The following is a 27,021-nucleotide window of genomic DNA, read 5'->3' as shown; positions in this document are numbered from 1 at the left end:
AGTTGCTTTAATAAACACATGTTAGAAGAAGAAGCTAAGATTAAAGGTGCCATTTTCTACTATGAGAATCCAGGGCTGAAAGGGTTCTGTCCATTTTCAATTGCTTTTTTTGTAACAAGTATTTATAAATCTCCTTTGGAATTGCCCAGCCCATGAACAAGAAGCCAGGTATTAACTGGGGAAGTCAGTGCACAGTGGGATGAGCAGCAAATGATACTCCCCATGCATGCTTCAGTGATTCCCAGTTCCAAGAAATCTCAGCTTTGGAATTCTGCCCTTCAAGCATAAATCCTAGTTTATTCTTTTTTTTTACACTGACAAATAAGGAATGTCCTTTATTAAGACTGTGCTCCACAAGGAGAAAATTTAGGATCAATAGCCTTGATCAAGTCACAGAGCTGGAAGAGGTGAGCCCAGCTGTTTCTAGGAGAGGACAAGATATGTACAATCACTGATGAGGTATGCATGCATGCAAACACAATTTAAAACTGCTTGGTTGGTCTTTGTAGGAAAATTGAACAGTTAAAATGAAATGCTGTGGCTTTTTCTCCTTTAAAGAAAAGTCCACAATCTTACTTCATTATAAAAAAAAATTGGCAAGGATCTCCAAATGTAAACTTCACAATTTGAGTAAATGAAACATTAAACAAAATGCTTCATAAATCCCAATCTTGTTTGGCTGTGCCTCCTGGACTAGAAAGCATTTTGTAGACAAAGGAGTGTTTCACACAAATTGAAATGCCATTCTGGGGAAGAACAGGACATTTCCACAGACACTTTAAAAAAGTTTTTAAATGATCAAATGACCCTTGTAGCCAAAGCAATGAATGTGAGAGTGTGGAGGGCTCCAGGGATTCTTTAGCCCCTTCTTTAGTGCCTATTTTAAAGGACTCGGGTCTCTTTTGATTGATCTGCTTGCTGGCCAGTTCTTTTTCTTGTAGAGCTGCAAGGAAAGATTTCACTTTATCTTGAAGTCAGTAAGAATCTCTATCTTTCATTCAAGAATGGCTTCAAGCTGTGTAGCATATGAATCTACATCATGGTCCACATCTTCAGTCATTTCTAGAAGGGCCTTTCATCTTCTAACCAACAGATTCTTGGAAGAGTGCCTGGTGATCTTCTAAAACTTGCTCTTCCATTTCTACCATCTGAGAGACAGCTTCATGAAAAGTGAAAACTATGGAGAAAGCTCCTCTTCATTTTGTTCACAAAGGAGTTTTAGGTATTCTCTCTGAGGTGAACTCCCTACACCCCACTGTGTCTGTAAATCATCAGTTTGATTTGGAGGATGGTTCATAATTGGATGGACATCACCAGCAGCAGCTGGATCTACAATCAATTCTTTTACCCCATTTGCGTATCTGAATGCATTAAGAGTATTTTCACAAGATACCATCCCTGGAGAGATGGTACCAATCATGGATACGCAGTTTTCTCCTATGAATGAATCTTTTAGCACCTGAGTTGAGTTTACTTGCTCTGAAGGGAGTATGAGGTTTATTTCTACCCAAGGCTCTGATGCACTCCTTGAGTGCAAAAAGGCTTTTATTAATCTGCACTAGAAGTGTTTGCTCCTCTTTCATTTCCAGCCAAATCAATGAGAGAAAATTTGCCATGTAATTTTCCTTTCCTTCTGACGATAATTTGAAAGACTGCATGGCTCTGAGATGAATGTGCCTTTGTAGATGTCTGACTAGACATTCCGCAACTGTGACCTATTTCAGTGAGCATCAGGACATCTTCAACACATTTAACCTTGCATTCCTGTAATCCCACAACTTGAACTTTCTGTTTACCATTCTCTAACACTCTCAGTCTTGTCTTCCTATTAAGCAAGTCAAATATCTTTCCACTATAAATTTTGAAAAAAATGTTGCATATACTTGAAGTTCTAACTTCTTATAGTTTGGTTTCTTTAGCATTAAAAAGACATCTCAAGGTGCTAGCCCACACATCCCTTTAAAACAATCTTGCTCCTTTCCTCAAAAGTCACCACTCATGGTGTGAGTTTTTCCATTGCCTTTTTGACCATAAGCAAAACATGTGACCCTTTCAAACATGGTTTCTACTAATGGTCTAGCCATAAACCTCTCAACCATTTCATTAGGAGCTGAATCATCAAAGACAGTCAAAACAAAAAGCATGGTTTTCTAGGAACCTCGTTCATTTTTTGTTTTGGTTCATGTACCATCCCAACATCTTTAATAGGGATTGTGATCACGTCAAGGTCTTTCATTACCGTTTTTTTTTGAGTGGTCGTTTCCTTACACAAACACATATGGTGTGTTCATCAATAGTATCTGCTGTTGTAAGTGGTCTATAATCCAAGCTTCCTCTAATGTCTCTGATCATATACATGATTTCACAATTTGGGTTTGTAGCATCTACATCCTGGGCTCTTTTTTTCTCCAAGTTCTTGTTGTTGTAGCCTCCTTTTATCATGTTTTTCTTGCAATTTTTCCACTTCCTTCACACAATTGGATTTTCTGTGTGAAGTGGGTTCAAATTCCTTTTTTTGCAGCTTGAACTGGAGATATATCTGAAACACTACCATTCTGCTGTGTAGCGGAAGACTGTCCAGGAAACTGACTAGGCTGTGAAGAGGCAGAAGCAACCCCCCTATTGTCTCTTATAGGGAGGTCATTCTTAATAGGAGCCATAGCCTGGTGATTCTTCACAATTTTGTTTACTTTCACTGAAGGGATAGGAGATGGAGGTGTTTCTGGGTTAGGTTCGATTTCTTCATCAGGTGCAAGGTCAGAATTAAATGTAAAGATGCTCTCCAAGTTGATCTCTTTGCCTTTTGTATCTCCATTTTCTATCCATTCAACAGTTACACTTTCATTATCTTTATTCAAAGATGTTACCATAGCTTGATGTATTCGACCATTGCTTCACTTGATGTCCATGTAAATCCCAATCTGAATCTTGCCAAAGTTGGATGCTGCCATCACCTCATCGGGAGAAGAGGCTGAGGATGAGGTGGCTGGAGAAGGCTGGGGAGGAAGAAGAAGGAAGGAGTGTGGGAGGGGCAGGGATGGAGGAGGAGGAGAGAGGGAAGATGGGGTGTGAGGGAGGCCAGGACAATTACTGGAAGAAGGAGCAGCCTGAGAGTGGAGGGAGAGCAAGGGAAGCAGGGCTGGGCTACACCCACCTGGGCTGCTGCAGGGTCAGGAGGCTGAGACAGAGTGGGAGCAGGCCTGGCTGAGGGCTGTGGCAAGGAGGTTAGGGGGAGGGCCCAGTTTATTCTTTTTTTCCCCTCTAATCCTAGAGCACTATTTCATTCATGGAATGGAGGTGACCTTAAAATTAAAAGCTAGGCCAATGAGAGAAACAAAATCTCTGGACAGTTTCTACTGAACTGAAAAACTTTCAAACACTGGCTGGGCAACAACAGGCTACGAATCCATTATATGAGGAGCTAAGTTCGAAAGGGTTCACCCATGTCTAGAAGGCTGGCCACAGTGATGATGATTTGTTTGGGTGACACCTCCTCAAACCAGTATCACAGTACTGGCTGTGATCTTTATTGACAGGGAGTACCAACACTGGGGATTCTAGAAGCAGATTTCAGGGGATTCAAAAACTTGGATGGGAAAAAAATTACATCTTTATTTCAGTATATTTGGTCTCCTTTGTAATTCTGTGTACTTTATCCTTTGCACTTTAAAACATTATTTTTAAAAGTGGTCTTAAAAACATCACTAGATTGCCAAAGGGATCTCATGACACAAAATAGATTAAGAAGCTATATCCTACACCAAAGAAGTCACAGATCATATGGCTTTGAATGTAATACAGTATTTTATTTTGATGCCCCCTTTTTCCCATTCAGAAATGGAGTGGAAGTGACGCTGGGTTCTCAGAGGGTATGCCAGCCAAGTGCCAACTCTTAAACATTCTACCAAGAAGGTAAGACTATGAGTCTGGCAACAGGTTCTATTCACTGAGACAGGAAATAGCGTGGGCGGTCTCATTGCCAAGAGGTCGGTCCCTGTATCAGCAAGGCAATAATCACAATATAGAGGATAATTGTCAAAATGCCTATGTGGTTCCATATCGCAAAATATAAGAGACTTCTGGCAGAAGAAGTAAACTGTTTATTTAGACACCGGAGGACCAGATCCCATAAGCTATCTGCCCAATCCATCACAGCAGCAAAGAATTCAATGCATAATACCACAGCAGAGAACCACTCTGTCCCAAAACCTCTCCACCCCCTGCTCAGGCCTTCCCCAAAACAAGCAAACTTAGAGGACACCACACCACGTCTGCTCTTTCCCTCAGCTCTAACTATAGTAACTGCTCTCTCAGCATTTCCTGTGACACAATTTCCATTTCCTCTCAGCAAGCTCCTGCCCCTGCATGTGACTTAGGCTTCCTATGATGTAAGCAGATCACATGGCTTATTAATGGGTGGGAAAGATCTTCAAATCTAAATTACTATTAAGTTCAGCCTCAAGATCTTTCTTATCCATTATATAGGGCAGGGCTGTCCAACCTTAGGTTTTTATTGAAATAACAGACAATATATTTTAATTTGTCATTTTAGTAAGAGCTCTGTGGTAGCTCGGCTTCATTTACTAAAGCATTTATGTAAATTTCTATGCTTGTAGGTAGGCTGCATAAATCACACTGTGGGCTGCATTTTGGACAGCCCTGATATAGGGCAATGGGAGTTTTGGGATAACTGGTGTCAACAGAACTTTACACAACAATTTAACAGGGATAACACAAGATAGGCACATTAAACAATGTCATCATTCCCCCCTCGAATGAGTGGGGCTCAAAATCTTGGGGAAAGGGGCGAAGGTCTCATCCTCCATAGCTTCTTCCTGCTGAAATTGAACGGAGAGCTGTCTCTGCCCTAAGAGGTCAAGAGTGCCATTCAAGAGGTCAGTTCTTTAGTAAGCTGGCATCTGGAACTTGGTTGATGCCAGATCAAAGGATGACACATCATGGTTGTGGACAGGTCCAGGGGTGACATCCAAATACATCAGAGGTGACATCTGGCTTAAGTGATCAGGCACCAGCAGGTGGATGGTACTAAGCCTGCAAGAAACAAATCTCACAAACAACTTTAACAGACAAAAGCCAAAAAGAAACAAGGAAACAATTATAGCCTCATTCACAATAGAATACATGAGTCAAGGATACAGTTTCATAATCATTTTCTCCTGGGTAAACAACTGTTATAGTATTATCTTTCCCATGTGCTATAATTTCTGCAGCCTTTGAAACTTCTTCCAGCTTCCGCTTTACCCATAACTTCTCCCAATTTTATTCTATCGGTAGAACCAAACCCTTCCTTTCCTCTGATGGTTATTTTGGAAGGAGGGTCAGTTTTCATAAGGGGTGTTGTTTCACAAGGAATAATAATCAATTGATTTATTTTATCATTTTTACAAAACCGTATAGGTTCTTCACCCAAATTCTGGAATGTTACAATAACTTCTCCTTGATACCTAGAATCTATCACTCCAGCCAAAACATGTGGCTTAACTGTAATTTCTTACAAACATCTTTCCAAATCTCTAGGTTCTCCCCTCTGTAGCTTCTTTTTCCAGTCCTCACACAGTCCTGTGCCTTTAGCCCATTCCCATGCTAGGGAGGAATAAGGTACCTCATCCCATCCTGGGATAACCACTTCTTCCTCTAAAGCCCTTCTACCTCCAAATAGAGATCTTATACCTTGCGATCCTGTTCATGCCACCAAGTGTATCATCAAGGCAATAATCACAATATAGATGATAACTGTCAAAAGGCCTATATGGTTCCATATCACAAAATATAAGAGACTCTCCACATAAAAGGTAGAAGAAGTAAACCATTTATTCAGACACCAAAGGACCAGATCCCATAAGCCATCTGCCCAATCCATCACAGCAGCAAAGAATTCAATATACAACATCACAGCAGAGAACCCCTCCATCCCTAAACCTCTCCAACCCCCTGCTGGGGCCTTCCCAAAAACTCACTCACAGCCGCCACAACACAGCTAATAACCGTCTGCTCTCTTTCCCTCAGCTCTAATTGTAGTAATTGCTCTCTCAGTACTTCCTGTGACACAATTTCCTTTGCCTCTCAGCAAGCTCCTCCCACCACATGTGACCTGGGCTTCTTGTGATGTAAGCAAGTCACATGGGTCTATTAATGGGTGGGAAAGATCTCCAAATCTAAATTGCTATTACAGTCCCCAAGTAATGAATTACTTTTTTTTTAGCCACAGCAATTCCTGACATCATCTACTAAGGTATGGAATTTGGGTTCTGCATTGGAAGAGAGAGTGCTAGTACTGCACTGAAATCATAGATCTTGAAATATTGAATTTACTTTTTTGGGTTGTTTTTTTTTTAAAGTTAAGACTTTACAAAAAAGGACCCTGTGAATCAAGTTGTACAATTAGGAATGTTTCTTGAAATTAAGTCTAAGCTCTCAATCTGCTACTGGGAACAACAGTGAGAAGCTTTCTTGCCCTCTGCCACAATCCCTAACATAACATATTCCCAGACTATCAACTTAGGGTGGTCAGCAAAATCCACAGGACTACAGTAAAAGTCCCCATCTAAATTCTATAGCAGTGATTCATCAGTTTCACCCTCACAGTCATCAACCTGTCAGCCTCTACACCTTACCTCTGTGACTCACAGGGATCTCAAAATCAATCAACCACTTTGCTTTGCGATCCCTTCCAACTCTAAATCTGGGGTATCTGTTTGACATTTAGAACCCTCCCTAAGCTGTCCCCACCTTTCTAGTCTTCTTACCCTTCCCCACCTCCTGCACTCTTTGATCCAGGGACACTGGCCTCCTTGCTGTTCTTTGTACAAGATATTCAATCTCTGATCATTTTCTCTCATTGTCTCCCATGTCCAGAGTTCTCCTTTCCAACTCCACCTGCTAAAGAAAGCCTTTCTTAATCCCCTTTATTTCTAGTGCCTTCCTTCTGATGACTAGTTCCAATTTATTCTGCTTCTTTGTACATGATTTTTTGCATGGTGTTTCCCCCATTAGACTATGAGTTTCTTGAGAGCAGGAATTATCTTTTGCCTATCTTTGTATCCCCAGAGGTTAGCAAAGTGCCTGTCACATTAGTAGGCACTTAAATGTCTACTGACTGACTGACCCTATAATCTTATGACTCGGATTTTGACCTGGGACACTTAGTAGCTCTATGACCTTGGGAAAAGTCTGAGCCTTGGTTTCCTCATTTTTAAAATGGAAATAACAATTTACATGGTATTTTAAAGTTTGCAAAGTATTTTACGTACATCATTATTTATTGGGTTTTTTTGTATTTACTTTTTTCTCAATTATTTTATTATTTAATATTTTAGTTTTCAACATTGATTTCCACAAGATTTGGAGTTATAAATTTTCTCCCCATTTCTTCACTCCTCCCACTCCAAGGTGGCATATATTCTGATTGCCCCATTCCCCAGTCAGCCCTCCCTTCTGTTACCTCACTCCCCCCATCCCCTTTCCCCTTACTTTCTTGTAGGGCAGGATAGATTTCTATGCCCCATTTCCTATGTATCTTATTTCTCAGTTGCATGCAAAAACAACTTTTTTTTGAGTATCTGCTTTTAAAACTTTAAGTTCCAAATTCTCTCCCCTCTTCCCTTCCCATCCACCCTCCTTAAGAGGGCAAACAATTCAACACAGGCCACACATGTATCATTATGTAAAACACTTCCACAATACTCATGTTGTGAAAGACTAACTATATTTCCCTCCATCCTATCCTGTCCCCCTTTATTCAGTTTTCTCCCTTGACCCTGTCCCTTTTCAAAAGTGTTTGCTTTTGATTACCTCCTCCCCCTATCTGCCCTCCATTCTATCATACCCCACTTTTTTATCCCCTTCCCCTACTTTCCTGTGGGGTAAGATACCCAATTGAGTATGTATGTTATTCCCTTCTCAGGTCAAATCCAATGAGAGCAAGATTCACTCATTCCCCCTCACCTGACCCCTCTTTCCTTCCTACAGAACTGCTTTTTCTTGCCACTTTTATGTGAGATAATTTACCCCATTCCATCTCTCCCTTTCTCCCTCTCTCAATATAATCCTCTCTCATCCCTTAATTTGATTTTATTTTTTTAGATATGATCCCTTCATATTCAACTCACCCTCTCTCTATACATATGTATATTCCCTTCAACTACCCTAATACTAAGAAAGGTCTCATGAATTATACACATCATCTTTCCATGTAGGAATGTAAACAAAACAGTTCAACTTTAGTAAGTCCCTTGTGATTTCTCTTTCTTGTTTACCTTTTCATCCTTCTCTTGATTCTTGTGTTTGAAAGTCAAATTTTCTATTCAGCTCTGGTCTTTTCACTGAGAAAGCTTGAAAGTCCATATTTTTATTGAAAATCCATATTTTGCCTTGGAGTATTATACTCAGTTTTGCCGGGCAGGTGATTCTTGGTTTTAATCCTAACTCCTTTGACCTCTGGAATATCATATTCCAAGCCCTTGGATCCCTCAGCATGAAAGCTGCTAGATCTCATGTTATGCTGATTGTGTTTCCACAATACTCAAATTGTTTCTTTCTGTCTGGTTGCAGTATTTTCTCCTTGATCTGGGAGCTCTGGAATTTGGTGACAATATTCTTAGGAGTTTTCTTTTGGGGATCTTTTTCAGGAGGTGATGGGTAGATTCTTTCAATTTCTATTTTACCCTCTGGTTCTCAAATATCAGGGCAGTTCTCCTTAATAATTTCTCAAAAGATGATGTCTAGGTTCTTTTTTTGATCATGGCTCTCAGGTAGTTCAATAATTTTTAAATTATCTCCCTGGATCTATTTTCCAGATCAGTGGTTTTTCCAATGAGATATTTCACATTGTCTTCCATTTTTTCATTCCTTTGGTTCTGTTTTATAATATCTTGATTTCTCATAAAGTCACTAGTTTCCACTTGCTCCAATCTAATTTTTAAGGTAGTATTTTCTTCAGTGGTCTTTTGGACCTCCTTTTCCATTTGGCTAATTCTGTATTTCAAGGCATTCTTCTCCTCATTGGCTTTTTGGAGCTCTTTTGCCATTTGAGTTAGTCTATTTTTCTAAGGTGTTATTTTCTTCAGTATTTTTTGGGTCTCCTTTAGCAAGTCATTGACTTGTTTTTCATGGTTTTCTTGCATCACTCTCATTTCTCTTCCCAGTTTTTCCTCTGCTTCTCTTACTTGCTTTTCCACATCCTTTTCGAGTTCTTCCATGGCCTCAGACCAATTCATATTTTTCTTGGAGTCTTTTGATGTAGGCTCTTTGATTTTGTTGACATCTTCTGACTGTATGTTTTGATCTTCTTTGTCACCAAAAAAAGATTTTAGAGTCTGAGTCTGAGTCTGCATCCTTTTTCACTGCCTGGCCACATTACCAGCCAACTACTTGACCTTTGAGCTTTTTGTCAGGGTATGACTGCTTGTAGAGTAGAGTGTGCTTTGTCCCAAGCTTTACGGGCTGTGCTGCTGTTTTCAGAGCTACTTCTACTCCACTGTCACCACAAGCTCTGCCACACCAGTGTTCCTCCTCCCCCAAGGACTGACAACCAAGAATGTGACCCAGATTCAAGCAGGGCAAAGCAAACCCTGCACTCCCACTCTGGTCTGTCATTTGATTCCTCCCACTGTGTGAGGCAGGGACTCTGGAAGCAGCTGATGCTGGAGCTTTACTGACATACCACCTCCGCCACCCCCAGGGCTGGTGGCTGGGACCACTCTCTAACCTGATCTAGCAGTTTACCCACTAACCTGCTCTATGGTCTTTGGTGTTTGTAGGTTGAGAAGTCTGGTAATTGCCACAGCTCAATGATTTATGGTCCTGCTGCAGTCGACTCCCAGTCTGGTCTATCCTGGCGCAGCCCAAGCTGGGTTGTGCTTTGCTCCCAGCACCATGTGATAGACCCTTCCCAGCAACCATCCAGGCCATCCTGGGCTGGAGACCTGCTTCTGTCTGCTATTTTGTAGGTTCTGCAGCTCTATAATTTATTCAAAGCCATTTTTACAGGTGTTTGGAGGAATTTGGGGGAGGACCTTGTTGTCTTTAGTTTGGACAAAGGGGCTCCAGACGGCACCATGGAAAGATCATTTGGAGAAACTAGGGATACTTAGCCTGGAGAAGAGTTGTGTGGGAAGGCAAAAGAAATAGAGTAAGGCAAACAACCCCTCCAACTTCTTTCTGATAAGGCTAATCTGGTGATAGATCCTTCCACTGATGTGTATCAAACCTGAATCTGAAAGAATAAAAGTTCCAAATGTCAGCCTGAAAAATACAATCTTGATACTAGTTGTTGGTAATGTATGGCTTTGCTCTGCGTGGTCAGTTAATGATTAAAGGTATGTTGATCAATGAGCCTCTGAGCCAGCCAGAACCTGGCCCCAGATAACAGCTGAGGTGAGGCCTTAAAGTCGGGGGTATGCATATGTATAGATCCGTATTACTCTCTTCAACTACTTCCCCCTCAAAAGAATGAACTGCATTAGCCCTTTGTGCCTTCTAATTTGAGATGTCTGCCTGAGATGACTCTCTTCAAATAGGTTCTTTACAAAATATGACCCAAAAGTTGTAGCTTATCAGTGAGTACCACAGACGGTAATGAGCCCCTTCAGGAGGTATCTAAATACACCCAGGTCATCAAATTTAATGGTGTCCAAATTCTCTTAGGATAAACTGTACAGTAAACTAAGTGATCTATCCCAAGGTATCTTGAACACTCAGGAATAAACAGCCTTTCTGAGAAGCTTCCTCTGTTTTCCTTTCTCCCAATCCAGGAATGATTATGTCTAGCTAGTCTTTAAATTTCTACTTCATGCCTTCTCATTGGTTAGTTTTTCCCCCCAAAGGTAAGGGTTGATAAGAAGACAGAACATTTGTATTCTTAAGTTGCATTTGATCAAATTTTTTATAAGCTTTCAGAGTTGCCTCATATTCAGTGTTTCACTCCAGATCTGCCTATCACTTGCACTGTGAAATCTGGAATGCCTGATTCATAATTAACAAATCTCCTTTCATCCTAAACCTTTTCCTTTCTCATTCCTTCCATCTTGTAGTGTTCACTGAAATCTGGCACCTTTCTGATGATACTCCACACTTGACCACACTTTCCAGTACTGTTGTTCTTTTTACTCATATGCTACCCACCCATTCAAACCTCACTGGTCATGGTTGGGGAGTTAGTGTGGTCACTTCTAGGCTCTCCCTCTACTACCATCATTCAGCTACATCTCCATTGAGGTATATGCTGTTATCTGTTGACCCATAGGACGTTCTTCCTTCTTCAATGAATTCACTACATGGTTCATAGAATTTCAGTTCACTTCATACTGGGCAACTTCAGCATACATACATTTTGACATTCTCTCAATTTCTACTCAATTCCCATCACTTATTTCTTATTCTACCTCAGCTACACATAAGGATAGTCACACACTGTATCTGACCAATATTCATATGTTCCATTTCCTTTAAAATGCTGACACTGCTCTATCTGATCATAGCTTTGGATAATTCCATATCTCCCAGTGCCTCACCCCTCCTAAAACCATTATTCACCCTCATAAAGACCTCCAATCCATTGTCTTCTCAATGTTTTTTCAGGTTCTTACCTTACCCTGTTCTGAATTTACTTCTCTCTCCACTTACTCTGTAGTGAGCCAGTTCACTTCTCAATCCAGTATTTACAAATCCCTCGACTTCACTGATCATGATCTGCTAAACTCCAACCCTGAACTACCTCCAACATCAGCTTCCTTTGTTCTTCTGATTCACATACTGCTGAATGGAGCTCATGAACTGGATTGGTTCACTACAGATTTTCTATATGATCTCAACTGGGCTAGCAAGGTAATCCTTTTACACCCCTCTGATCAACTGACTGTCTCACACACCAATAATGGCTAATCCAGACCTTTTCATCCCTCTGTCATCAAGAACATTGCTTATACTTTACCAAAAAAAAACTGAAGCCATTTGTTGAAAGCTCCCCGTCTTCTTCCCTTCTCCTCATCTTACTTCACTCACTGTCCTCACAATCTCTTCTCTCATTTCTGTCTCTGATGAGGAGATAACCTTTCTCTTTGCTAAGGCAAACTCTTCTAATTGTACCCTTGATCTATCTTCTCCATCAGATTGTCCCCACTATTATCCCCACTCTCTGTATTATCTTCAATCTCTTCTCTATCTACTGGCTCCTTTCCTGCTGCCCATGTCTTCCCCCATCTGAAAACAACAGCAGTACCAAAACAAAAAAAAACACACTTTCTCCAGCCATCCATACTAGCTTTTTGCCCTATCTTTCTTTTCTCCTTAATGGATAGTCTTCTTGAGAAAGCTGCCAACACTGGGTGCCTCCACTTGTTTCCTTCTCACTAGCTTCTAAACACTCTGCTGTCTGGCTTTCTCCATAGTTTGAACCATTGATGTCTTAATTGCCAGGTTTAATGGCCTTTTCTCGAATATCATCCTTCTTGACCTCTCTGTAGCCACTGTCAATCATCCTCTTCTGAACACTCTTTCCTCTTTAGGTTTTCATGACACTGTTCTCTCCTGGTTCTCCTCCTACATATCTGACTGATCTCTCTCAGTCTCCTTCACTTGGCCTTCCTCCATGTCATGCCTGTGAACTATGAGTGTGCCCCATGCTAGGTACTGGGTCCTCTTCTCTTCTTCCCTCTATACTGTCTCACTTGGTGATCTCATCAGTTCCTCTTGTGGCAGATGAAAAATGAAATGACTGAGGAAGCAAAGGTTTGATCATCTGAGCGTAACACATCAATTTGTTAAACAATGCATGTCAACTGCCTAACAAACTGGGACCAGACCTCCTGGACCCTGAAAACAGAGAGAGACAGAGTTTTGCACATTAAAAACAATCAAATAAGACCAATTAATTAAGAGGAAACATTGGGAAATCTGACTTCTAATTGGAGGAAAGATCAAAAACTTTCCAAACTGGGATGGGGGCAATAAGCAGGTACAATTCCCTGAATTCAGAAAAAGAGGTATCCTGTCCCCTGCCCATTCCCAAGTGTCTGTAAATAATCAAAGGAACATGGTAACAATAACTGAATGATCAGTACAGGGCCAGTTTTCAGATAAAATATATGGGTTGCTTGAGATGTGTTGAGATGTATCAATTATAAGAAAACTCCTTGCATCAGTCTTTGAATCTGAATTTCTGTCAGCATAACCTAGGTCCTTAGATAAGGGATTCTGAAAAGCAGGTAGATGTGGCCCGGCTTCCCAGCCATGTAGGGCTACATTCAAGCAATGCAAAAAAGTTTTCTCTCAATTCCCACAATTGTATAGTTTTCTCACAGGACAGAATTTGGACTAGACCCATAACTGAATAGAAATGGACCTGATCTAGCTCTAGAATCAAGTCACAAGATAGAGTCATTGTGGTTCACTCAATCGCCACAGTTAACCACTTGCTGTCCTAATCCCCTCAATTTCTCCACCACGGAATTCAATTATCATCTTCATGAATATGATTCCAAAATCTATATATCCAGCCTGAGTCTCTCTTCTGAACTCCAGCACTGTATCACTGATGGGGTGCTTGTGCTTGGACCCTAATTCTAACATCACATTTCTCCTTAGTCTCTGCTTGAGTGCCTGTGCCTGGACCCCAGTTCTAAAATCACATCTCTCCCTAGCTTCAAAATAGTCTCTGACAGTTTCTCTCTAGTTCAAGGGCAGCATGCCCTAGCAGAACACTTATCTCTACTCCTTTCACAGTAGGCAGCTGTGCCTACCTATAGACTGACTCCCTGTATATTGCTAATTGGCTGTGCACTAGGACATAACAATATTTACTACTTACTGACCTTCTTGATATGTATCCTAGACACAGTCAAATGTATAGTCCCTCACATTCATCTTGTCTAACAAGACATTTGATGGAAGCAACCTGGACATCTCCAGCTAGCCCTGACCTTTGGTTGACTTAGTGATGTTTCACAGTCAGAACCACACCTGCAGGTAGCCCCCCTTTGGGTTATTTCCCAATGAATTCTGGGTAAGATACCTGCACAGTAGATACAAAAAGTGCATGTTCCTTTAAGAACTGACCACCCCTTAACCACTCCCTAATCCCACCCCAAAACACCTAATTGACAGGTTTCACCCCCAAATCTCGTATTTAAACTTTCCCTGTAGCCCTGTAAGCTTGCAGGTTCCCTAAGGACTTTTGCCTGCTGTAAAGCATAATAAATCTTTGCCACCTTGACTTGAAGAATGTTTGAGATCGTGAATTCATTCCAGATGGCCCCAAACCTCGCAGTACTTGGGTCTTTGAGGGGCACTCCCTCTCAATGACCTCGCCTGGAAACTCTAGTCTTGGGGTTCCTGGACCTCGTCTCTGTCATCCCTCGACATCACCATTAGTCTTTTGGATTTTTCTAATGGGTTGTCCTAAACGAATCTCAAAATTGCCATGTCCAAACAGAACTCATTTTTATCCCTAATCCTCCCCTCTTCCCAACTTTCCTATTATTGTTGAAGGCATCACCATCCTACTTGTAAACTGGGTTCACAACCTGTGTCATCCACAATTTCTCACTCACACCCCACTTATCCAACATTTTGTCACATTTTGTTGTTTCCACCCTCCCAGTGTCTTTAGTATATGCCCTCTTCTCTCTTCTCACACTGCCACTACCTCAGTTTTAGGTCCTCGTTATCTTCCATCTGGACTATTACAATAGCCTGCCTCAAGTATTTCCCCACTCCAGTCCATCCTCCACTCATCTGACAAAATGATTTTCCTAAAGCACAGGTGTGACGATATCACCCTACCCCATGCTATTTAATCTCCAGTCCTCTGCCTGATACCTGAGGCTTTTCATGACTTGGCTACTTCCTACTTTTCCATTCTTACACTTTACTGTCTTCCATGTACTCTCTGCTCCAGCTACATCAGCCTCCTTACTGTTTCTTGAACACAATAGTCCATTTTCCCAGTGCATACCTTTGTGCTAACTGCTCCCTATGTCTAGGATGCTCTGCCTCCTCACCTCCATCTCTTGGCTTCCCTGACTTTCTCTGAGACTCAGTCCCACTTTCTGCTAGAAGCCTTTCATGGTCTATCTGTTCCTTCCTTCCCCACCACCACCAGCATTAGTGCCTTCCCTCTGATTAGTGCCTTCCCACTTCTCTACATATCTTCTATGAACCTGGTCATCTCCTCCATTAGGAATGGGAACTCCTTTAGGACAGGAAGAGTGTTTCTGCCTTTCTTTGTATCACCAGTGTTTAGTTACCATAGCGCCTGGCACATATTAAGCACTTATAAATGCTTATTGATTGACTGACTTACTGACTGATTGATAAAGTATACATTGGTTTTTCACCATAAAGATGAGCAAGCATGGAAACTTTAATAAAATATATTCCCTTTCCTTATTCTCTCATGTAGTTCAGGCAAATCTGTTCTTAATACTATCATCAGAAAAGAAATGTCAGTGTCAGGTTGGTTTAGCCTATGAAAGAAGTGCCAGAATAGTCCACCACTCCTGGGGGTGGGTGGGGTGGGTGGGAGGGGGTTAGAGGATATGAGAAAGCAAAACAAAAATAGAAATTCTAAAGCAAAAAGAAGAAAAATAAATCAGTGATGCAAGAAATTCTTGTAGGTTCCCTGTTAGAGGACCTAAACCAATAAGGAAATAGTGCCTTAAAGATGGGTATTATGTTAAGTGGTTGGACTCTTCCTTTGCCACCCCTCCCCCAACCTAAGGGCAATATGCCATGTAAAATGGTGTGAAAGTTTTGGCATATCAAGAAAAAAACAATGCAAAGTACATTTTAAGAACTGCAATCTAATCAAGGCTTGTTTTTAACCTGGCTTTATAATTAGACAATTGCCTGAGGGAGTTAGCAAGAAAGGTACATGTGATTTAACCATTAAAGCCTCATCAGTATGACCAACCCAAGTATGTGGCCAAATCCAGCTACTCATTCTCTTATCTATCTACCTCAGGTTCCTTATTTGTAAAGTGGGTATAAGAATACCTTTTACATATACCTCACATGTTGTAATGACAAGCCAAAGCATTAATTCAATTTCCTTATTAACTACCGCCACATTTCTATTTTAAATGTTGATGTTCTTAAAAAATTGATGTCACTTACCAATGACTCCTAAATAAAATCCTCTTTAATAAAAAAAAGTACAGTTGCACAAAAACAGTTTAACACAATGACCACATCTGAAAATGTATGCCTCATGCCATACCTATCATTTACCTGTTCTCTGTGAAATGAGAGGGATGCTTCCACATCAGCCCTCTGAAGTCATGACTAGTCACTGCATCAGTCAGGGTTATGAAGTCTTTCTGATGGGGTTCTTGGGCCCCAGCTCTAGAATCATGTCTCTCCAGCCCAAAGATCCTATCTCTGGCAATAACTCATGAGGGGGTCCCAGTGAGGCAAGAACAATCTGACCTCTGTAGAATTTCCCTTGTATGAACAGGACTATCTTGTACCAACAGAACTATCATGTACTGATTCCCACAGTCACCATATACTTGGCACACCACTCTCTGAAATTTTCCTATATGAGCGTTAGTATCACCTCCATTAAGTTGCAAGTTCCCCCTTGAGCTCTGCCCACTTTATTAGCATTATAATAAACTTTTTGCCACATGACTAGAAGACTGCTTGAGTCCTCAAATTCTTTCCAGATAACTCTGCCCTGAACCTCAGTGTTTTGGGGTCCCTGCACCTCTAAACCACATCATTTCAATGATGTTTTCCTTTATGTTTTGTGGTCACCATGTAAATTGCTGTCTGGTTTTTGTTCCTTCACTCTGTATCACTTCATGTAAGTCTTCCCAAGATCATCTGCATTCTTCATATTAGTCGAATATAATGGTATAGTAATATTCCAGTACATTCATATACCACAGTTTGTTTTAATGGAAACCCATTTTCTTTTCACTTCCTCGCTACAACAAAGTGTTCTTATAAATACATATATTTTTTTATTATGGAGAGGCCCTTCTGTGTATGATCTCCTTGGTGTATATGCCTAGTAATGATATCCCCAGGTCAAGAGATTTGTGCAGTTTGCTGAATTTTCTAGTATACTTCCAAGTAGTTTGGAATTGTACTAAAGATTTTACTCCACATTTCCGACTGTGTAACTTTGGCAAGAATATACTGACTACAAGAGTAACATATATACATACATACATACATACATACATATATATGTGTGTGTGTGTATACATATATATACATATATATGTATATGCATATACATATATGTATATAATGACTAGAAGAGTTAAGAAATGTCCTTTACAGTTAGTAGCACAGACGCGTCATAGCACTGCTTTGAAACATATACTTAGGAAGAAAGGGAGGCCCGGGCTTCTAGGAGCATTCATTGCCTTAGGTTGTATGGCAAGGAGAGAGTTAGCAGGAATAAACCTGTTCCTAAGTTAATATAAATCTAATTTCACTGAGCATCAGCCTCTATATGCAGTGACTGGGAAATTGTTGATAAACTTGTGGTATAGTAGTGCTATATAATGCAATTTCACCATATGCTATTGACAGATATCATAGAAGTAATATTACTAAGCTCCTCTCTCTCTCATGAAGTTAGGCTAGTTTTTCCTTAAAAAGTATTGAAATGGCACCTGAAATTAGATCTACTATGGAAGTAATTTCAGGCCTTGCATAGGGCTTTCTTGGCTCTTGGGTACAAAATAGCCAAGAGTTGAGGGGCTGAAGTCCCTCCCTAAGGTTTTCAAGACCCAAGATCAGCAGCATGATCAAAACTAGGAAGCTGTGTTCAACCTTATCCTGCATGACTATTCCTTCCCTTGTAATTACTAAGTAAATTTCCTTTTGTTGGCTGTCTGGTGGATTCCAAGTATAAAAATTCATCCCAGATTTGGACCTGAGCTACCAGGGGACTACATATCTATATCTACAGATACACACAATACAGCAAAATGGGGAAAGATTCCTGTGATGTGATAAAAAGTGAAGAAAGCAGAATCACAACATATCACAGGATCCCAGAATCTCAGAGTTGGAAGGGACCACAGAAGCCATCTAGTACCAACTGTAACTGAGCAAGAATCCCATCTACAGAGTACCCAACAAGGAGCCAAACTTTGCTTGGAGACATCAAACACTGGGATAACAGAGAGATTTATAAAATCAGGCAAAGGCCTACAACATACATGTGTGTATAAACATACAAACATGCATATAACAGACCGCTTGCATATTGATTTATACATATACATGTATACATGTATATCTGTGTGTGTATATACATATAATTACACACATATACATATGATGTCCTTACTTTCATGTTTAAAGATAAAAGGACATCATATGTATATGTGTGTAATTACTACCCTGAGTAGGCAATATTATCTTGTTTTAAGAGACTCAATTAGACTTTCCCAAAGTATCATAAGAAGGAAAGGACTCCTGAAATTCCCCGTTTTCCCATCATCACCATTGTCATCTGTCCCATTTACTCTTATGATGAGAAAGAGAACTTTATAGGTTCTAACTTAATCCTGGAGTACTTACATCAGCAATTCCACTAAAACCAGATATTCTTCTTTCAACAAATAAAGCGCGCCAATTTTTTTTACTGGAGTCACTAATGTGAGTACTCCAGGATTAAGTGTATAGGAAACATACAAAATGTCCTAGTCCCCTTCTCCCTGCAACCTTGACTTTGGCCCACCACTTCACTCTGGAAAGGAATTATCTTCTGCAGATACAAGGGGAGCCAACCAGCTCTGAGGCCTTGAACAAGGTACACCCTAACGTGCCTCAGTTTCCTCATCTGTTAAATGAGGGGCTGAAATGCCTGACATAATATTCTAAACTCTATGCCCCGTCCCCTTTATTCCTTTTCTAGCACTCAAAGCTGCCCTTGGCATTTAACTGTTTTCTCCTTGTTGCTTCCTTTTGGGAGTTCCTCTTAAGACAGCGTTATTCCAAAATCCATTTAGGTAACTCAGTCAGCTACAATGTTGCCCAGGGGAAGAATAGAACAACCTTTCTCTAAGATAACAGGATTCCAAGCCAGGAGGGACCTTGGAGAACACCTACTCTGACATCAATTTTACAGATGTGGAAACTGGTATCTTTTTCTTTCTTTCCATAGACCATAGATATTAATTAATGTTTACAGCATATTCTTTAAAAGATCTGGTACAATTCAACAAAATGCCCTCCTGGTTGAGGTATGCCTTTTCTTGTGTAATAAGTGATTAACCTCCTTTTTTCTTATGCATCCTAGTATCAGTGAGTATCAACAACCTGTAACCTGGCTGTGAAAACCTAAGTGTGAGAAGTTGTAGGAAGCTGAGCCAGGTCCCACCAAAAGAATGCTTGAAGTGTTTGTGTCTCCTTCCCACCATACCCACGGCTCAGCTGATGACCAGTCGACCAAAGCGATCAACATCCAGAATGCCTATCTATTTGTGCTTCCCATGAAGTGGGGCTATTCTTTCCTAAAAGGTACTGAATCCCTTGACTTATCTTTTAAAGACGATTTCTCTCTAAACCTTAGTCTGCTAGAGAGAGATATTCCCGAAAGTTACCATACTTGTTAGTGATATGTGAAAAGGCAAAAGAATACAATTGAGACAATGGACTAAGTCTAGGGGGGAAAAAGCCCTGTAAAGGACCCAGTAGAGGGAGTATCCACATCAGCAAAAAGCACCAGTTGAATGATTGTCCTTTAGAACAAGGTTTACAAAGCACTCTATGTTTGATCCTCAGGACAACAGTGAAATGGGTCCTAATTTTATCCTCAGATGAGGAATCGGAGGATCAGAGATTAAATGACTTGCCCTGGGTCCCACAGCTGACGACTGAGAGAGGACCCAAACACAGGTCTTCCCATGTTTCAGATTCAGCCCTTTCTCTACCATGCTGCATTTCCTTAGCAGCCTAATACCACTAACTATTATTGAAAATTTGTCTTTGTTAAGTCATTTTTCTATCATGTCCAGGTCTCTGTGACCCCATTTTGTTTTGGAGGTGTTTTTTGGCAAAGATAATGGAGTAGTTTGCTATTTCCTTCTCCAGATCATTTGACAGGTGAGGAATCTGAGGCAAACAGGTTTAAGTGACTTGCTCAGGGTCACACAGCTAGTAAGCATTTGAGGCCAGATTTGAGGTCAGGAAGATGAGTCTTCCCAGTTCCAGGCCTGGCACTCTACTGAGTGCACTATCCACTAACTGCCCCATAAAATCAAAGGAAGGTCATTTAAACTCCTTGCGGCTCAGTTTCTTTATCCAATAACATGGAAATCATAATAATATTTGTGCCACCTACTTCACAGGGTTGTGAGGAAAGTATTTTGCTAACCTTAAAGCATTATGTAAATATAGGTTATCATATATACATGTGACATAATAATAGCGGCTAACATTTATGTAGCATTATAAGGTATGCAAAGCACTTTATGTCCATTTGCTCATTTGATCCTAACAACCACCATGGGAAATAGATCATCATCTTAGAAATGAGGAAACTGAGGCTAACTGGCTCAAGGTCACATAGGTAGTAACCAACACAGGATTTGAACTTGGATCTTCCTGACTCCCAAATCCATCTCTCTAGCTAGCCTCCTATTAAATGTATTTCTTCAGTGCCTAAAAGGGCCCATGATTTCATTAGTGCGGGTACCCACAACCAACACAGATCATAACCCTTCTACATGTTTAATGACTGTTTCAGGAATTAATGTGGCCAAAAAATTAATTACAACCAGCCCTCTGGGGATGAGTTGCTCCAAAGTTAATTACACCTATCCTTGGCCAGTATCCATGTTGTCCATCATCAGGTTCATATTTAAAACCTTTCCTGCTTGAAAGAAACAGCCAGAGATTGTGCTTCATTACCAGAACCTCTCACATGAGTTCTCTTCTATGCCACAATGGAGTATCCAAACGAGCCTTAACAGGAATTTAAAATTGCTGTTAGGCATGTAATTTCCATGTAAATTACATGTAGGTGTACATGTACATGCACGTGTAAATGCACCTACATCAGTGGTCTGCCATTGATATTTATTAATATTAATAATTTCTATGATTTCATATACTTGAAACAGCAGTTTAGGTACATCTAAAATAAATGCTGCCTCAAATTCTAGTCTCCTAGATCACTTTGGGAGAAGCCAAATAAAATTTAGCCTTTTGCTATTTGAAGACACACAATAGTTCTTATTTCTCTCTCTGTAGGAGTTGGTGATTTCAGTGTGTGGGAGCTCTCTGGGAATCCTCTTTATTTCTGCTGCTACAATTGATTATTTTGTGGCAAATGATCCCACTTCAATTCACATTGTGCTTTTCAGCCTGGAAGAACCTTATGAGATCCAGCTAAATCAAGTGATTTTCTGGCTTGGTTTCTGAAAGTCACTTTTCCTTGTTGAAGAACCCATAGGTAAGATACAGGTAATATGTGTGCATGTGAACATTTCTTTGATAAGAATGTTGTGGTTTCTTCTTTGATGTTGAATTTTTCCCATATGTGTCTCCTACCACTCATGATTCCTGAAGCATTTAGCACATACGTAGCATTGCTTGAATCCTGCCAGTAGTTTGAGCTGACAGGTTGTATATTTCTGTATTTCTTTTCTACATTCAGCCTTTCTTATCCGTTGAATATCTGACAACACGGTTCTGTTCTCTTAATTGGTTGAAAAGCAATAGACTTGTGGGATTTATTATTTAATTTTTTTAAAAACCACTTCTCAGTTCTTCTCTCAAATATTAAATTAATAACCGGCCATTTCTCATTGTCACTTGGATCATATTAGTTGGTCAACTTTTTTATCTTGGAGCTATTGTTTCTGGTTTGTAGGAATCAAAAAGCCTGCTCTGAGGTATACTCCAACATTTCTCAAGGGAGAAAATCCATTGGAACTATGGGAAGCCAGGCAGCAATACTAAAAGTAATCCCTGCCGCCAGTTTGTTATTGTTCAATCGTGTTCGACTCTCCGTGACCCTATTTGGGGTTTTCTTGGCAAAGATACTGGTCTGGTTTTCCATTTCCTTTTCTCGCTCATTTTACAGATGAGGAAACTGAGGCTTGCCCAGGGTCACGCAGCTCATAACTGTCTGAACCCAGAAAAAGGAGTCTTCCTGATTCCATGCCCAGTGCTCTATCCACTGCACCATAAGCCAGAGCAGTTGTATTTCCTACCACCAGGGGGCAATGCTCCATTTCAGAATTTCTCTTCTGCAAAACAATGAAATGAGTGGTGTGACCTAGTTCCTCCTTTAAAGTAGGGATAAGGAATCTTCTGTCAAGATTCCCCATGGGAAAAAGGGGCTATATAAATTTTTAAAATCTATTTTATTTCATTTTTCTTCATGTTCTTTATAAATTTAGAACTGAGGACATAAAACACTATATCGGAAATATAACAATTTTAAACAATGAATATCAGTTTCACTCTATAGAGAGAGGAGAAAGGGAAGGAAAAGAAGAAAAAGAGATGGATAAAGAAATACTGAAAGAAAGACAGAAACGACTATATGAAGAAGAGAGAATTTTATGGAGTAACACCTCCATCTTATGGCTATTTAGGATATTGCCTCTAAAGATTTTTCCTTGCATACTCCAAGTTTAGAATGTTCTGTGTCATAATATAACTACTCATTTACTTAGAATTTTAAGATTTGCAAAGTCTTTTTTTAGCAATTGATGTTAATTCTTTGGTATTTATCTCAGTGTCAAAATAGAATTAAATTATAAGCCAGACAAAGCCCAAGGATTACCACATTCTCCAACCTATCTATTAAATAAAAAATTACAAAAGGGAACCATCCTTCTTTCTTTAATTTTGTCATAGAAAAATTCAAAGGCAAATAAATTTGAGAGCAGTGGCCAATTTAACAAAAACAGATTGTCTAAATGTTGTTGCTGAGGAGAGGGAATGAATTGGAATACAAATCCCTTTTGGTTCTTCATCTAATGGGAGAACCATTCTTCACCAGCAAAATCTGTGTAAAATCCCATTCTTGCAAGAAAATAGTAAGAAAACCTGTAAGTTTAAAAAGCTACAATAGGATTAAATTTTTCAATGTATGTTTAGTATTATGATCTCATTCCTGTTGCCATATTGTGTCTTTCTCTTTCTCATTCTTTTTTGTGGTGTCCTCCAGGCTTTCGTAAGTGAGATTTCATTGTTTGTGTGAGTAGTGTACAGTTACATTCATACCAAAGTATGAATGTTGTGGACCATTTATCATCACTGTCATTTCTATAGTATTATGGGGTATCCCATTTTACACAGGTTTTCCAGACTGGGGGGTTCTGCACCCTAACCCCTGTGATGTAGAAGGGATAACTGTACTTCACTTTACAGGATCTTGAACAAAATTATGTCCATCTCTTTCTAAAAAAAAGAAATTCCTATCCATTTGTCCTACTACTCCTTTCTCTTAGATTTGGGAATGATCTTCATATTTCTGACACGCTATTTGTTTTCGATATTGGTGCTTCTGGATCTAAAGACATGAAGCTATTACAAAATCATTTGCAAGATATAAGAAGTCAGACTGTTTCTATAAGTAGGAACTCTCAGTGAAGACTCTAGCCTCTTTAGGTGAGAGCCCAAATTTCTGAGGGGATATTGACAATGGATGCTACTTTAGTACCTTCAGACATGGTACTACTGAAAGGGGGTATTAAATAGCTATTTATTAAGTTTTTATGGAAAGCCAACAAGCCTTTATTGAGCACTTATATGTGCTGGGCACGGCTAAGAAATACAAAGACAACAAGCAGAAAGGACAGTCCCCTTACAGTAGACACTTATTGCATGTTTACTGATTGATTCTAATGGGGTAAGACAACCAATAAGAGGGAGCTGAAAAGACGACGGGGTGAAGAGGAAGAGATGAAGACTGTGCTAGATTCTGAGGCAACAAAGGAAGTAATGAAGTCCCCAAACTCAAGGACCTGGAATTCTACTAGGGAAAAGACATGTACAAAGAGAATTAAATAGATGTGGCAAGTAGGTGGTATATTAGATAGAGTCCTGGACCTGGAGTCAGATCTGAGTTCAAATCTAATCTCAGTCACTAACCAGCTGTAGAACCCTGGGAAAGTCATTTAACCACCACCTGCCTCAGTTTCCTTATCTTGAAAATAAGCATAATGATAGGACCTTCCTCTCGCATTTGTTGTTGCTTTGCAATCCTTAAAGCACTACATAAATGCTAGCTATTATTGGCTACTATGTTTGAAGTACATATAAAGTAAATGCAAAATAATTTCATGAGGGGGGATAACACATAATAATTGGGACACAGGAGGAGAAGATTAGAAGAAGTCCCACAAAGATAATGGCATGGCACAGGAGCCAAGTATAAAAGAAACCTACTAAGTGGAAGGGAAGAGTGAGCAAGTTCTAGACTAGAAGAACCACATGTGCCAAGTGAAGACCAGGAATGCCATGTATTGGGCAGCTAGTTGGTACAATAGATAGAACACTGGGCCTGGAGTCAGGAAGACCTGACTTCAAATCTAGCTTCAGACACTTACTAGCTATGTGACCCTGGGCAAGTCACTGAATGCTGTTTGCCTCAGTTTCCTCATCTGTAAAATGAGCTGGAAAAGGAAATGGCAAACCACTCCAATTTCTTGGCCAAGGAAACTCCAAAAGGGGTCATAAGGTGTCAGACCAGACTGAAAATGACTAAACAACAGGACAGTCTGGTTGGTACAGAGATCGTATGAAGGCAAGAAATGTGAGATCAGTCTAGAAAGTTAGTTAAAGTTAGTAAGTTAAAGCCAGATTTACAGGGGTTTAAATGTCAAACATAGAATTTGTATTTCTATCCTAAAGGCAATCAAATTTGGAAACTGAGGTTAAGTGAGGTTAAATGACTTGCCCAAGGTCACACAGCTAAATAAGTATCTGAAGCAACATTTGAACTCAAATTTTTCTAATTCCAAGTCCAGCATTCTACCCTCTGTATCACTTAACTATATTGGGTGAGGGTTTGTTTTTTTAATTGCTTCCAAAGCTAAAAAAAAATTGTTGGAGTTTAAATGTAGACGTGTCTTATCCTTATAATTGTTTGTTAAACCATCCAACCATTAAATCACTTGTACGTGAGCTGTGGGTTGTTCTGTTACCTGCCGCAATTCCAGATGTAGCACATGCTCTGTAGATGCTGTCACCAGGCTGCTGCATCTCCCTTCCTTGTAGCCCCGAGGATTGGGAAATGTTTTTCTCTTCCTTTAACTCCAACTTACTTTAACACTGAGGCACTTTTCCCCATTGATTATCGGTTGATGTCCATCAGTCAACCAGATTTAATCAGCACTTATTAAGATGGTATATAGTAAGAACAGGTGATACAAAACATTCCTCCTAAAAGTCTGTGGCGCACTCTTCCACATGACAGAGGGAGTTCTGGACAAACTGGGCTCAAGCTTAGAAAGTGTTTGTGACAAAGGGGTAATTCACAGCTCCTGGAAGTATTTTTGCTCAAGCCCCCTTAGGTGTGGTGTAGCTTTTTTTGCTAGGATCCTTGTAGAACCTGGAATCTGCCTTTCCTCATTGAGTCCAATTATCTTTGGCCCCTAATGATGAGGGTGCAGTCTCTGGGAACCCCCTTGAACTCTCCTTGAATCTTCCCACTTGATCTGGCTAGTTTCTACCCCTGATCTTGTCAGTGTCTATGCCCAAATCTGTTACCCTTAAACTAGCCTAGCCCTACATGGTCTTGTTATCTCCTGGTAGCCTTCAGCTACTTCTCACCCTTAATCCCATTCTCTTGGTTCCTGGAGTCTGACCTCATCCCAGTCTCACCAAACTCCTCCTTAGACTCCTCCTCAAGACCCTCCCTAAACCCCTCCTCCCATCACCCCAGGACCACCTTAGATCCCTCCTACAATCTTTGTGTATATAAGTCTCATCCTGTCTCCATGAAGGTGCTCAGATTCAATCTAGCTCAGCTCAAATTGAATCTGGCCCACTTGTGAAAACAGGTGTCACAAAGGGTGGGATTTCTTAACCCATTATGCAAACCCTTAATAAACTTTGTCTTTTTCCTTGGCTGAGAAGGCTTGGGTCGAATTCTTTTGGCAGGACCCAGTGGGTCGGTATTTTGGGGTCTCGAGCACCCCTCAGCCCCAAACCCAAGGCAGGCACTTTGTTGTTATTTCGCTACCCATCAGCCATTGCTGTCCTAGAGACACAGCTGGAATGCTTAGGAACAAATCCAAATCCTCTGAAGTTCACAAAGTTGTCCTTTGGTCACTGCAATGGGAAAGGAAGTCCAAAGTACACTCCCCACCCTCCCTCCTTGTCAAGAAATTCCTCCTCAAGGATTTGGCCAGGGGCTTCTACCACTAAGTCCCCAAACTCTCCAATGTCTGCTGGCCCACCTTTTTATAGATAACCCACTGGGTATGACCAAATTTCACTGGTCAATCCAAACATCCTACCTGTGTATCATCACTTAAGTTCATCTAATCAGTTTGCAGGATACCTAAAATTGATAAGGGATTTTTTACACTTAGTCTAAAGCCTTTGATTCAATAGGGAAACATTCTTACCTCATTAAGGCATCAGGGCATTTCATACAGACCCTTATTTTAAGTGAGGTTGAGTTAATTCAATTGATTGACTCAGTCAACCCAACTCTTACACGAAAGAACTCGAAGCTCATCCACTGAGCACCCCAGTCCACATAGGGATAAGGGGACAACATTAAATATTGGTCTCCATCTACTATTCATAATATCACCTTCTGGGCATACAGGTGGGAAGGGTAATTTAGCCTCTCCGTGAACTCCAACAAATGAATTGACAAACTCCCCAATAATTTTGGGGTCTTGCTTAATTTTTTTAAAGCTTGTATATTATCGGAAACATAGTAGACCTAAAACATAAGACTAGAAAAGGAAAATTCAAATTCCTTTCCCCATGTGCATTCTATAAACACTTATGTCTGTGTGTGCAGAGTATTTGCTTATGCCCTGGAGGAAATAAAGGCTTTAG

At 40.3% G+C, this 27,021-nt stretch overlaps 2 pseudogenes; one reads left to right on the top strand and one right to left on the bottom strand.

Moving 5' to 3' along the window:
• Positions 1 to 656: 656 nt before the first annotated feature.
• LOC118842033 lies at positions 657 to 2,951 on the bottom strand (annotated as a pseudogene).
• A 110-nt stretch (positions 2,952 to 3,061) lies between these two features.
• LOC118842023 overlaps positions 3,062 to 27,021 on the top strand; it is a 34,951-nt pseudogene continuing 10,991 nt past the window's right edge.

The sequence above is a fragment of the Trichosurus vulpecula genome, chromosome 1 (assembly GCF_011100635.1).
Source record: "Trichosurus vulpecula isolate mTriVul1 chromosome 1, mTriVul1.pri, whole genome shotgun sequence".
NCBI lineage: Eukaryota > Metazoa > Chordata > Mammalia > Diprotodontia > Phalangeridae > Trichosurus > Trichosurus vulpecula.
This window is presented reverse-complemented; position numbering and strand designations above follow the sequence as displayed.